We start from the raw sequence: 15130 nt of genomic DNA, 5'->3' as shown, positions 1-15130 counted from the left end.
GTATTGTACTCATTTGGTTCCAAAAGGTCTCCCTGAGCACTCAGCACAGTATCTGAAAATTAAATGTTTGCTGAATGACTACATTTTTATGAAAATGAAAAAATTTTTTTATGGAAATCCTACACCAACCGACCAATTCTGTGATGCGATAAGAAGCATTATCACACATCTCCCCAGATCCCAAATACTCAAAGCATTAGATGATAATAAGTACCTAAAAGTAGTGCTAAAAATCACAGGTAATACTTGCAGTTGGGAGTGAAGCCAGGAATGACTAGACAGGGGTGTAGGGAACTTTCAGGGCTATGGAAATATTCCTTATCTTTGTAGGAGTCTGGATTATACAACAAACAGCACACTTAAAATTTGTGCATTTCCCTGTATGTAAATTTCATCTAAAAAAATTATGAACAAATATTGAATTCTACTTAATGATATTAAAACTGAAGCATTCAGGATGAAGTGTACTAATCTCTGCAACTTACTTTGAAATGCATTTCTAAAATAAGATGGAATGAAGGATAGTTATAGGGATGGAAAGGTAGATATATATGTGATAAATCAAATACAGCAAAATATTATTTATAGAGTTTAAGTGTTACATTTATGGGTATTCACTGTCCAGTTATTTCAACTTTGTTTTAAATTTTTCACAACAATATGTTTGGGGAAAACAAGGCAATGGAATCATAGCTGAATAACAATAGCACTAATTATAGAGCATTGGGTTCATCACCATTATATCATTTAATTCTAAAATAATCCTATCAGATATATTATTTCTACTATTTATATGAAGAAACTGATTCTTAGGTTAAATCACTTTATTCAAGGTCACCCAGCGAGGAAATCTTAGGACTTAGATTCAACTCCAGGTCTCTCTGGTTATGAAATACATATCTTATCCATTATTCTACACAGTCTAGAAAGTATCCCCATGTAAACCATAAACAGTCTCAATGGCAAGGAAAATACATTAAGCTTATACCCTCTATTAATATCTTGACATTAATTCAGGCCTGGCCCTTTCTCATTTTATATGGAAAAGATATATATATATAAAACAGCAAGTTGTAATTAAATGAGAGAGAGGGAGAGAGAGAGATAGGTCCAAAGAAGGAAGAGCTAGGAGAGAAGAGCCCAGTTACCCCACTTCAGAGAGAGAGTCTGGGCACAGGAGCGACAGGTCCTAGGCTGGGGATGTGCTCCCCAGTCAGGAAAGAAGGCGCTGAGAGAGGAGGGGAGCAACCGCAAGTAAAGCCAGCCTCTCACTGCAGTTCTGCCTAGGACCAGCTTCCAGCAACACTTTCCTCAAAGAAAAGGGAAGCTTGAAAAGAAGAGGAAATTAATCATAAAGAAAATTCAATGCCTCTCCCCAAATGTATTCTGCACAATAGTATTTCTAAGGAATGTTGAATGGTACTTTGTGAAAAAAAGGCTTCATAGTCAAATAATTTCAGGAAATGCTGTATTAGCAAATATGAATAATCTTTTTGACTTTGATTTCTCAGAGCCTGTAACATGCTCATACATGCTCAAGTGTAATGTCACTTCCCAAGTGGAAGTGAGAGTAGGAACTATTCCCATTAAGTTCTTAGAAATACTGCATGTGAGAAAGTCAGAAATGAAAATGTCTAAACAATTGGATATACCTTAAAAAGTAACTATGAGGCCGTAAGAATAAGGTACACCAGGGTTTCAGTTGTACATAAAGAAACAGAACTGAGCTAAACTGAGAAATTCACAAACCTATTGAACCTAAAGCAATAAGGAAATGCCAGATAGAGGAAAAAAGGCTAAACGGTGTTTTACTATTATGAAAACACTTGATTATTCATGGTAAATTGACAAACATCTAACATTTGCACAGCACTTTTCTCAGAAAGTATTCCTCAGAAATATGCCAATCAGAAATACACAAGAAAATACAGAAATCAAGAACCAGTCATAGAATTTATTAAATTACCTATTGCCAACAGTTGATTAGCATTCTTTTCTTGAACTGGAGACCAACAGTGGACTCAGCTCTTTCAAAATGCAGATTAAAACTACAGAGTGGGAAATGGACAGAGGATCTGAACAGACACTTCTCCAAAGAAGAAATTCCAATGGCCAACAGGCAAATGAAAAGATGCCCCACATCGCTAATCATCAGAGAAATGCAAATTAAAACCACAATGATCACCTCACACCAGTTAGGATGGCCAACACCCAAAAGACAAACAACAAATGCTGGTGAGGATGTGGAAAAAGGGGAACCCCCCTACAGTGCTGGGAGGGAATGTAAATTGGTTCAACCATTGTGGAAAGCAGTATGGAGTTTCCTCAAAAACCTAAAAATAGAAATACCACTTGACCCAGGAATTCTACTCCTAGGAATTTAGCCTAAGAAAACAGAATCCCAGATTCCAAAAGACATATGCACCCCTATGTTTATCACAGCACTATTTATAACAGCCAAGAAATGGAAGGAACCTAAGTGTCCATCAGTAGATGAATGGATAAAGAAGATGTGGTACATATACACAATGGAATACTATTCAGCCATAAGAAGAAAACAAATCGGAGGCGGAGCCAAGATGGCGGCGTGAGTAGAGCAGCAGAAATCTCCTCCCAAAACCACATATATCTATGAAAATATAACAAAGACAACTCTTCCTAGAATAAAGACCAGAGGACACAGGACAACATCCAGACCACATCCACACCTGCGAGAACCCAGCGCCTCGAGAAAGGGGTAAGATACAAGCTCCGGCGCAGCGGGACCCGAGCACCCCTCCCCCCAGCTCCCGGCAGGAGAAGAGCAGGCAGAGCGGGAGGGAGACGGAGCCCAGGACTGCCGAACACCCAGCCCCAGCCATCCGGACCAGAGCGCAGACATAGTGCATTCGCGGGGCCCTGGATTCTAGGGAAACAGGGCAGCAAGAACAGTGAGCGGGTACCGGAGGGCTGACACCAGAGGACATTAGAAAAATGAGCGGCCATTTTTTGTTGTTATTGTTGTTGTTTTGTTTTGGCGAGCGCTTTTTGGAAGTCTTAAAGGGATAGGACCCCAATACTAGGGAAACAGGGCAGCAAGACCAGTGAGCAGGTGCTTGAGGCTGGTGCCGAAGAATAAAGAAAAATGAGTGGCCATTTTTTATTAATTAATTTATTTTATATTGAAAAAATTTTTTTTTGTTTTTGTGGTCATTGTTTTGTTTTGGTGGGTGCTTTTTGGAAGTCTTAAAGGGGCAGGGCGGGACACTTAATCCAGAGGTAGGGAATCCGGGGATTTATGGGCACCCTAAACCCTGGGCTGCAGGGAGCATGGAGGCCCTTTACGGAGATAAATAGCCTCCCAGCCGCTCCCCCTCCAACGCGACTCCACCATTTTGGAGCAGCCGCCCGAGCCAGGCCACGCCCACAGCAACAGCAGAGATAAACTCCATAGCAGCCAGGCAGGAAGCAGAAGCCCTGTCTGTGCGCAGCTGCCCAGCACAAGCCACTAGAGGTCGCTGTTCTCCCAGGAGAGGAGGGCCACAAACCAACAAGAAGGGAAGTTCTCCCAGCCGTCACTCGCCCCAGCTCTGCAAACTATTCCTATCACCATGAAAAGGCAAAGCTACAGGCAGACAAAGATCACAGAGACAACACCAGAGAAGGAGACAGACCTAACCAGTCTTCCTGAAAAAGAATTCAAAATAAGAATCATAAACATGCTGACAGAGATGCAGAGAAATATGCAAGAGAAATGGGATGAAGTCCGGAGGGAGATCACAGAGGCCAGAAAGGAGATCACAGAAATGAAACAAACTCTGGAAGGATTTATAAGCAGAATGGATAAGATGCAAGAGGCCACTGATGGAATTGAAACCAGAGAACAGGAACGCATAGAAGCTGACATAGAGAGAGATAAAAGGATCTCCAGGAATGAAACAATATTAAGAGAACTGTGTGACCAATCTAGAAGGAACAATATCCGTATTATAGGGGTACCAGAAGAAGAAGAGAGAGGAAAAGGGATGGTAAGTATCTTGGAAGAAATAATTGCTGAAAACTTCCCCAAACTAGGGAAGGAAATAATCAAACAGACCACGGAAATACACAGAACCCCCAACAGAAAGGATCCAAGGAGGACAACACCAAGACACATAATAATTAAAATGGCAAAGATCAAGGACAAGGAAAGAGTTTTAAAGGCAGCTAGAGAGAAAAAGGTCACCTATAAAGGAAAACCCATCAGGCTAACATCAAACTTCTCGACAGAAACCCTACAGGCCAGAAGAGATTGGCATGATATATTTAATGCAATGAAACAGAAGGGCCTTGAACCAAGGATACTGTATCCAGCATGACTATCATTTAAATGTGATGGCGGGATTAAACAATTACCAGACAAACAAAAGCTGAGGGAATTTGCTTCCCACAAACCACCTCTACAGGACATCTTACAGGGACTGCTCTACATGGGAGCATTCCTAGATAGAGCACAGAACAAAACACCCAACATATGAAGAATGGAGGAGGAGGAATAAGAAGGGAGAGAAGAAAAGAATCTCCAGACAGTGTATATAACAGCTCAATAAGCGAGCTAAGTTAGGCAGTAAGATACTAAAGAGGCTAACCTTGAACCTTTGGTAACCACGAATTTAAAGCCTGCAATGGCAATAAGTACATATCTTTCAATAGTCACCCTAAATGTTAATGGACTGAATGCACCAATCAAAATACACAGAGTAATAGAATGGATAAAACAGCAAGACCCATCTATATGTTGCTTACAAGAAACTCACCTCAAACCCAAAGACATGTACAGACTAAAAGTCAAGGGATGGAAAAACATATTTCAGGCAAACAACAGTGAGAAGAAAGCAGGGGTTGCAGTACTAATATCAGACAAAATAAGACTTCAAAACAAAGAAAGTAACAAGAGATAAAGAAGGACACTACATAATGATAAAGGGCTCAGTCCAACAAGAGGATATAACCATTCTAAATATATATGCACCCAACACAGGAGCACCAGCATATGGGAAACAAATACTAACAGAACTAAAGGGGGAAATAGACTGCAATGCGTTCATTCGAGGAGACTTCAACACACCACTCACCCCAAAGGATAGATCCACCGGGCAGAAAATAAGTAAGGACACGGAAGCACTGAGCAACACAGTAGAGCAGATGGACCTAATAGACATCTATAGAACTCTACATCCAAAAGCAACAGGATATACATTCTTCTCAAGTGCACATGGAACATTCTCCAGAATAGACGACATACTAGCCCACAAAAAGAGCCTCAGCAAAATCCAAAATATTGAAATTCTACCAACCAACTTTTCAGACCACAAAGGTATGAAACTAGATATAAATTCTACAAAGAAAACAAAAAAGCTCACAAACACATGGAGGTTTAACAACATGCTCCTAAATAATCAATGGATCAACGAACAAATTAAAATAGAGATCAAGGAATATATAGAAACAAATGACAACAATAACACAAAGCACCAACTTCTGTGGGACGCAGCGAAAGCAGTCTTAAGAGGAAAGTATACAGCGATCCAAGCATATTTAAAAAAGGAAGAACAATCCCAAATGAAAAGTCTAACATCACAATTATCGAAATTGGAAAAAGAAGAACAAATGAGGCCTAAAGTCAGCAGAAGGAGGGACATAATAAAGATCAGAGAAGAAATAAACAAAATTGAGAATAATAAAACAATAGCAAAAATCAACGAAACCAAAAGCTGGTTCTTTGAGAAAATAAACAAAATAGATAAGCCTCTAGACAAACTTATTAAGAGAAAAAAACAATCAACATAAATCAACAGAATCACAAATGAGAACGGAAAAATCACAACAGACTCCACAGAAATACAAAGAATTATTAAAGACTACTATGAAAATCTATATGCCAACAAGCTGGAAAACCTAGAAGAAATGGACAACTTCCTAGAAAAATACAACCTTCCAAGACTGACCAAGGAAGAAACACAAAAGTTAAACAAACCAATTACGAGCAAAGAAATTGAAACGGTAATCAAAAAACTACCCAAGAACAAAACACCCGGGCCGGATGGATTTACTTCGGAATTTTATCAGACACACAGAGAAGACATAATACCCATTCTCCTAAAAGTTCTCCAAAAAATAGAAGAGGAGGGAATACTCCCAAACTCATTCTATGAAGCCAACATCACCCTAATACCAAGACCAGGCAAAGACCCCACCAAAGAAGAAAATTACAGACCAATAGCCCTGATGAATGTAGATGCAAAAATACTTAATAAAATATTAGCAAACCGAATACAATAGTATATCAAAAGGATCATACACCATGACCAAGTGGGATTCATCCCAGGGATGCAAGGATGGTACAACATTCGAAAATCCATCAACATCATCCACCACATCAAAAAAAAGAAAGACAAAAACCACATGATCATCTCCATAGATGCTGAAAAAGCATATGACAAAATTCAACATCCATTCATGATAAAAACTCTCAGCAAAATGGGAATAGAGGGCAAGTACCTCAACATAATGAAGGCCATATATCATAAACCCACAGCCAACATTATACTAAACAGCGAGAAGCTGAAAGCTTTTCCTCTGAGATCGGGAACTAGACAGGGATGCCCACTCTCTCCACTGTTATTTAACATATTACTGGAGGTCCTAGCCACGGCAATCAGACAAAACAAAGAAATACAAGGAATCCAGATTGGTAAAGAAGAAGTTAAACTGTCACTATTTGCAGAAGACATGATATTGTACATAAAAAACCCTAAAGACTCCACTCTGAAACTACTAGAGCTAATACCGGAATTCAGCAAAGTTGCAGGATATAAAATTAACACACAGAAATTTGTGGCTTTCCTATACACTACAATAAACTAATAGAAAGAGAAATCAGGAAGACAATTCCATTCACAATAGATTCAAAAAGAATAAAATACCTAGGAATAAACCTAACCAAGGAAGTGAAAGACCTATACCCTGAAAACTACAAGACACTCTTAAGAGAAATTAAAGAAGTCACTAACAAATGGAAACTCATCCCATGCTCCTGGCTAGGAAGAATTAATATCGTCAAAATGGCCATCCTGCCCAAAGCAATATACAGATTCGATGCAATCCCTATTAAAATACCAACAGCATTCTTCAATGAACTGGAACAAACAGTTAAAAAATTCATATGGAAACACCAAAGACCCTGAAGAGCTAAAGCAATCCTGAGAAGGAAGAATAAGGTGGGGGGGATCCCACTCCCCAACTTCAAGGTCTACTACAAAGCCATAGTAATCAAGACAATTTGGTACTGGCACAAGAACAGAGCCACAGACCAATGGAACAGACTACAGAATCCACACATTAACCCAGACATATATGGTCAATTAATATTTGATAAAGGAGCCATGGACATACAATGGCGAAATGACAGTCTCTTCAACAGATGGTGCTGGCAAAACTGGACAGCTACATGTAGGAGAATGAAACTGGACCATTGTCTAACCCCATATACAAAAGTAAACTCAAAATGGATCAAAGACCTGAATGTAAGTCACGAAACCATTAAACTCTTGGAAGAAAACATAGGCACAAACCTCTTAGACATAAACATGAGTGACCTCTTCTTGAACATATCTCCCCGGGCAAGGAAAACAACAGCAAAAATGAACAAGTGGGACTATATTAAGCTGAAAAGCTTCTGTACAGCAAAAGACACCATCAATAGAGCAAAAAGGAACCCTACAGTATGGGAGAATATATTTGAAAATGACACATCTGATAAAGGCTTGACGTCCAGAATATATAAAGAGCTCACACACCTCAACAAACAAATAACCCAATTAAAAAATGGGCAGAGGAACTGAACAGACAGTTCTCCAAAACAGAAATACAGATGGCCAACAGACACATGAAAAGATGATCCACATCACTAATTATCAGAGAAATGCAAATTAAAACTACAATGAGGTATCACCTCACACCAGTAAGGATGGCTGCCATCCAAAAGACAAACAACAACAAATGTTGGCGAGGCTGTGGAGAAAGGGGAACCCTCCTACACTGCTGGTGGGAATGTAAGTTAGTTCAACCATTGTGGAAAGCAGTATGGAGGTTCATCAAAATGCTCAAAACAGACTTACCATTTGACCCAGGAATTGCACTCCTAGGAATTTACCCTAAGAATGCAGCAATCAAGTTTGAGAAAGACCAATGCACCCCTATGTTTATCGCAGCACTATTTACAATAGCCACGAATTGGAAGCAACCTAAATGTCCATCGATAGATGAATGGATAAAGAAGATGTGGTACATATACACAATGGAATACTACTCAGCCATAAGAAAAGGGCAAATCCTACCATTTGCAGCAACATGGATGGAGCTAGAGGGTATTATGCTCAGTGAAACAAGCCAAGTGGAGAAAGAGAAATACCAAATGATTTCACTCATCTGTGGAATATAAGAACAAAGGAAAAACTGAAGGAACAAAACAGCAGCAGAATCACAGTCAAGAATGGACTAACAGGTACCAAAGGGAAAGGGACTGGGGAGGATGGGTGGGTAGGGAGGGATAAGGGAGGGGGGAGAAGAAGGGGGATATTAAGATTAGCATGCATGGGGGGGTGGGAGAAAGGGGAGGGCTGTTCAACACAGAAAAGGCAAGTAGTGATTCTACAACATTTTGCTGTGCTGATGGGCAGTGACTGTGAAGGGGTTTATAGGGGGAACCTGGTATAGGGGAGAGCCTTGTAAACATAATATTCATCATGTAAGTGTAGATTAATGATACCAAAAAAAAAAAGGCAGTTCCTGTGTGGTAACCTCCAATGAGTTCTACACAAGGGTATAAAGGGCATATAAAAGTGTAGGCAAAGGGTCTGTTTGTGTTTATACAGAGGATCAAAGCCTAATTTGGCTACCCTGAAAATGAACTAAGATACGATATGAAAAAGAACTTCCAACATCAGCACTCTCTGGAAGACTCATGCCAGAAGATGATCATCAAAAATCCCCAACAAAGATCCACACACTGCTACAGGTGCAGATGCACTCATCCCACCAGTTCCTGGACTTCCCATGGGAATGAAGAAGGAGATATCTAAGCTGGCCTGTGCATACAGTAAAACAACAAATTTGACTGGATCTATACTGTTGGAACTCAACCAAGAATTTGGAGAAGTGCAAATTGTAGCGCTCCAAAATCTTACAACTACAGACTATTTATTGTTAAAAGAACATAAGGGATGTGAACAGTCCCCAGGAATGGGTTGTTTTAATTTGTCTGATTTCTCTCAGACTGTTCAAGTTCAGTTGGACAATATCCACCATATCATAGATAAGTTTTCACAAATGCCTAAGGTGCCTAACTGGTTTTCTTGGTTTCACTGGAGATGGCTGGTAATTACAGCTATGCTTTGGTTATGTAACTATACTCCTATTATGTTAATGTGTGTGCGCAATTTAATTAGTAGTTTAAAACCTATACATGCTGAAGTTACTCTACTAGAAGATATGTCAAAGAAATAATCAATCTTCCCATGTTTTCTTCCGCCTGCTACTTCTATAGCTTTTCTTCTTCCTTCCTAATTACAACCCTTAAATAGAATTCATGCCTCATATCAAATTTACCGAGTATCATAATTCTTCCAAGTGGTAAAGATACCTCAAGACAAATGCTGGGCATAGAAGCTACAGGGCATAAATATGCAAAGAAGTAAAAAGCTAACCTTTTCAAACAATAAGGCTTCTCTCTCACTTACCAACTTTACATTTCCCTGTATGGACCCGGAAGATGACTGGTTAGCCAGAGACGGGTAAGGTTCCTCAAGGGAGGAACAATCTAAGACAGGCACAGTCGCAGGGGGCCATCAGGTGAGAAATTGGGGATCAACAGAGGTGAGGCTTAGAACCTCACCCCCCCTGTTCTGAGAGAAATCTTCTGCATACGTGGATGTTTTATTGCCCTTGTCTAGCTTGGATTAACACATAGTCTACAGGCACACACCTGATCATCTACATTTGCTCTCTTACAACACTAAACTATGTTTTCTACCTTTATCTTGTATCTACCTACCACTTCAGCATTTTATTAAAAATAATAATAATACAGAGAGAAATGTGGTATCCACATATAAATCAAGTATAAAAATCAAACGAGTATTCATATTTGAACTGACTGTTTATAGTTCATAATGCATGAGCAAAACCGAAAGTTTCTGTGATGACTGCCCTTGTACTGTTCACCATGTAACTTATTCACTATGTAAGAATTTGTTCTCCATGTAAAAAAAAAAAACAAACAAAACTACAGAGTGGGCCCGTGGAATACAAAGAAGAGCGTTAAGTTCAAACTCTGGTAGATAAGGTAGGGTGACAGTGCAAGCTCGGCAGGGAAAAAGGGGTGCTGATGTGCAACGAGTGGCCTAAACTCTGGAAAGGAACAATAGCAAGTGAGTGTGACTCACACGCTGGCATCAGATCCCTTCTCAGAGCTAGAATACTGGGCCTCTGTCAGGCAAAGAAAAGGCATTCCCATGAATAGTCATCTCTGCAAACAGCAGTTACTGTGACTCCCTAAAAGATACAATCATGGCTGGGGACCAGCACCAACTGACAATACTTGGGTTTCCGCAGCCCCAGTTACAGAAAAGAACATCATGGTCAGAAACACTTGGCCTCTGCTACTAGAAATGCCATGTGCAGATTAGGGCAATCCTGGGCCCACTGTCCTCTGTGAGGTCAGGACACTCTTGGAGTACTGGGTCCATTTCCAAGCACCACAGATTAAGAAGGACACTGACCAACTGGAGAAAATCCAGAGGAGAGCAACAAGGATGGGGAGTTGAGGAATAGCTGAATCAACCCTACCACTGCTCATTTGTATTATTCCCAATCTTTCATTATTACAAATATGGCTACAATAAATACCCTTAGGAGGAAATACTTACATATATCCTTAATTATTTCCTTGAGATAAATGCAGAGAGATTATTGGTTCAAAGGAAATAAATATTTTTAAGGCCTTTGCTACATCTTGCCAAATTGCCTTATAGAAAAAAGTACAAATATATAATTTTACACAGCATATGAGAAGACCTGATAAATATCACTTAATTTTTTTTGTAAAATATCTGAAAATTTACAAAGGGATTTTTAGTACTTTAAATTAACTAAAGTTCCTTTCTAATTCAAAGATTCTGTGATTCCAAGTATCATCCTCTAGCACAGAAAACACAATCTATATGTATCTCTGTGCACTTCCTTAACAAAGGAAGCAAAGAATGAATAGTTTTCGAAAAAAATATTGAAGTCATTCTAGTAAAACCTCAGCAGTATTCCCATGCTTATTCAAAGAATCTTGTAATTCAAAAGGGGATATTCATATACTTTTATTGAAAATCTGCAGGCTGTACAAAACACTTCTATAAATGTTAAGTTGAACCATTCAAAATGGTCATGTTTATAAGTCAAACACAGTCAAATATCAACATATTTGGTTCAACCTCATATAATACTTCAGCTTAAGCCTAATAATTTGCAGATATTACCCAGCTGATAAGGGCAAGCAGTTAGCCTGCTGACTGTTTACTTAGGGTCTGTGATCTAATCAGACAAGGGAAGAGTCCTTGCCAACCACTTCCACCCCAAATACTCAACACTTGGGTAGTCCCTGATCTATGCCTTCTATTTGTTTTGTGGACACTAGTAAACAGATTCTTCTAAACAACTTCTACATAAGGCACAGCATTTCTACTAATGCCATAAGTCACTGACATGAAGGCAACTAGAGCTGACGCTACTAGTACAACTAATAAATATTCCTTGAGGTCAGGTACTTTCCCCTATAGTGACCTAGGGAGAAACATATAATGACCACCCCTACTTCACAGAGGAGAAAAAACAAGCTCAGAGGGGTTGGCTACAGATACATAATTTAAAAACTCAATATAAGTTCTGAATCTACTTGACCACCAAGTCCTGGTATAATAATCTGTCTTCATGATATTATATAATAACAATAACTACTATTATTATTATATAACTAGCATCAATTTAGTGCTTCCTTATACACCATTAAATCCTCATAACCTTAATAAACATTACAGTTACTACTGTCCTCATTTTAATTATGAGGAAACTAAAGCATAGAAAGAAGTTAAGAAACTTGCCCAAAGAGGGGAATTATGATAGGTACACATGGTGTGTGGGGGTGGGGGGTCACAGGGAAGACAGTGTAGCTCAGAGAAGACAAGTAGTGACTCTGTGGCATCTTACTACACTGATGGACAGGGACTTCCATGGGGTGTGCGGGGGACTTGATAATATGGGTGAATGTAGTAACCACATTGTTTTTCATGTGAAACCTTCATAAGAATGTATATCAATGATGCTTAATAAATAAAAAAAAGAAAAAGAAAAAGAAACTTGCCCGAAGTCACAGAGCCCAGGAAGTGGTTGAGCGGGGACTCACATGCAGACTTCCGCTGCAGCTTCCGTTTGTAACCAACAACACTGTATGTACTCAACTTTAAGTTAGTGTAAGAAAAAACAGCACCACAAACAGTGCCTAAACATACTCTTAAGTCTCATGCTTAATTTTTTAAACAATTTTTTAAATCTTAGATTACTTTTATATTTTTCTAAGTTTATTTGTTTTAGTTAAAAACTTAAATAAAACGGATTCAGTGGCAATATAAAAATCATACTTTTTTATTATGCAACAGCAAAAAGAAAGCTGTAAAACAGTAGAGTAATACGAGGCTGAAGAATGAACACATGAAATGGACAGACTAAATTCATTTTTTACTTCCTAGAACAAAAGTGAACATTCAGGAAAAACCTCAAGAGCATTAGAAGTCTATTCTAATAATTCTGGTTTTAGAGAGTGTAGAAATTATGCAGATAGTAAAACATCCAACCTTAGTACCAAACTAATCAGCTCTGTACCCAAACATTTAAGTTCTGCCCTTTGACTCTATGCACACCAGAGAAGTAAAGATAATGATTTGTTTAAAAGCTCTAAGTGTCCCCTTACCTATGAGGATAAGCATTTGAATAAGAGAAAGAAAAAGGAGGTAAAGAAAAAAATTTTAAAGGAAAGAAGACAGGTTTAAAAAAAAAAAAAGAGAGACCAACCTCTTCTAAGAGTATGGTCCATCCACATTAGAGAAAGGATTAAGCAGATACATTCAGCTTTTCTAACAGATTTTCTTTCTCTAAGACTTCAATACCCCTCTCACACTCACTCAGATAATCACATTAGTTTTGTCATTAAAAGCTCCCTTTTCATAGAATGCACCTAAACCGCTTAAACCACCCAGAGAGGTCGCATACATTATCAGACACCAAGACAAATGGAAGAGATTTTTCATCTTACGTCTTATTATTTCACTATATCTATTTACATGCTCAGAAGGCTAAGCCATAAGATTTGGTGAGTTATCAGCTAAAAAATAATTCCAAAATAAAGTATTCTTAAAAACTGCTCTTTAAGCTAAAAGATCTAGTTAGCTTTTATGCTGACAGAGCAGTCAAATGACAGAGGGGTTTTCTATTTCCCTTTTCTCTTCTTCCTTGTATTCTATCAGCCAAGTCCATGATTATTTCTGCATGAATGTTGCAGCTTCTGTTAACAGTAAACAAAAGCAAATGGAGTCTGAGTGTACAAAGCTCAAAGGCAAATTAAAAAGAATGATACTTTGGTTGACACAGAAAATGGCACTCAGTCACTGCCTATGGATCCTTCAGAAACATACAAGGTCCAGGCAGAATTGGAAATCACCTGCTTTTTCTCGTAACTCAACTGTTATATACTACCTCACTGTTCCAAGCCTGAGTTACAGACCCTGAAAAGTACAGCTGTTTGTCAGCCCTTTAAAAAGGAGGAAGTGTATCAGAGGGAGGAGGAGTCATGGTTAAATGGAACTATCCAAGTGAGAGACGGTCCCCAACTGGGTAATGTTCCAAGGATTAGGGGGCTGGGAGAACAGAGAGGGGGTCAAGAAAGGAGAAAAGAATGAACAGTGAAAGAAAGTGATCTGAAGCTAAAAGTTTGGGAGGGAAACATGTAGTGGAAAAATTCAGCAATCAGGATGAAAATGGAAATAGAGGCAATGGAAATTTCTCAAGCAAGAGGCAAAGAGATTATTTTTGGTGGGGTGTAGGCAGGAAAACAGAATCATAAATATATCACAAGCAATCAAGAATTCCTTAACATGTCAAAAGAAAGGATAAAGTCAGTAAGAAATAACTGAAGAGAATGACAAGAACTAGTCCCAGATAAAAGAAGTAGGTGACTATGGGACAAAGACACAAGTTATCTTGCTTTAAAAATAAACTTTCGTAATGTATATATAAAAAGATGAAAGGAAGATTGTGCTAAATCAGAAACAGATGACAAAATATTTGAGATGTATCCACTAATTTTGAGTGATTACTTGAGAGAGAAAAGATAGAATATTTATTTACATTTAAGTCTCAACAGCAAAATATCTCAAAAGGAACATTAAATAAATGGGAATAAACTAAAGTTAAGAGTTCTCACTGTTCCAAATAAGCAAACAAACACTAAAAAGCTGTATTCTTCTGGCTCTTTTTTCTAAATCAGGGGTTAACAAACTACAGCTCCCAGGCCAAATCCAACCCATTGCCTGTTGTATAAATATATGCCTATGGCTACTTTGCTAAAACTGCAGAGCTGAATGAGTGACAGAAATAGTATGGCCCACAAAGCCAAAATATTTACTTTCAGTTCTTTACAGATAGTTTGCCAAACTCTGTTCTAAATAACAAGGGAATTTCCTGTAAGTTTTTATCATCTGACAGCTCATCTATTTTTCAAGTGGGTCTAAAGGTGCAAATGTAATTAATTCTCACTTTTTACAGAGTACTGAGTTAAATCTGATAGTTGCCACACGGTGGCCAGCATATCTACCTAAACCTTCAGTCAAGTTCTCTCCTAATCCAGTGCAATGTGGTAGATCATAAGCTCTGGATAATGGTAGACCCAAATTCAAATCCAACTTCTACCACCTCTTAGTTGACCTTACATTTCCTCTTCATTCAGCCAGGATTATACCTCTATTTCCCACAGAATTTTTGTGGTGATTACATGAGGTAGCATATATAAGTA

General features: G+C 38.6%; 1 protein-coding gene across 5 annotated transcripts in view; it reads right to left on the bottom strand.

Annotated features, from left to right (window-relative positions):
• PRCP (prolylcarboxypeptidase) overlaps positions 1-15130 on the bottom strand; it is a 66554-nt gene that overhangs the window by 10861 nt on the left and 40563 nt on the right. The window lies entirely within an intron of this gene.

The sequence above is a fragment of the Manis pentadactyla genome, chromosome 9 (assembly GCF_030020395.1).
Source record: "Manis pentadactyla isolate mManPen7 chromosome 9, mManPen7.hap1, whole genome shotgun sequence".
Taxonomy (NCBI): Eukaryota; Metazoa; Chordata; class Mammalia; order Pholidota; family Manidae; genus Manis; species Manis pentadactyla.
The sequence above is the reverse complement of the archived record's forward strand: the minus strand, read 5'-3'. Positions and strand labels throughout refer to the sequence as shown.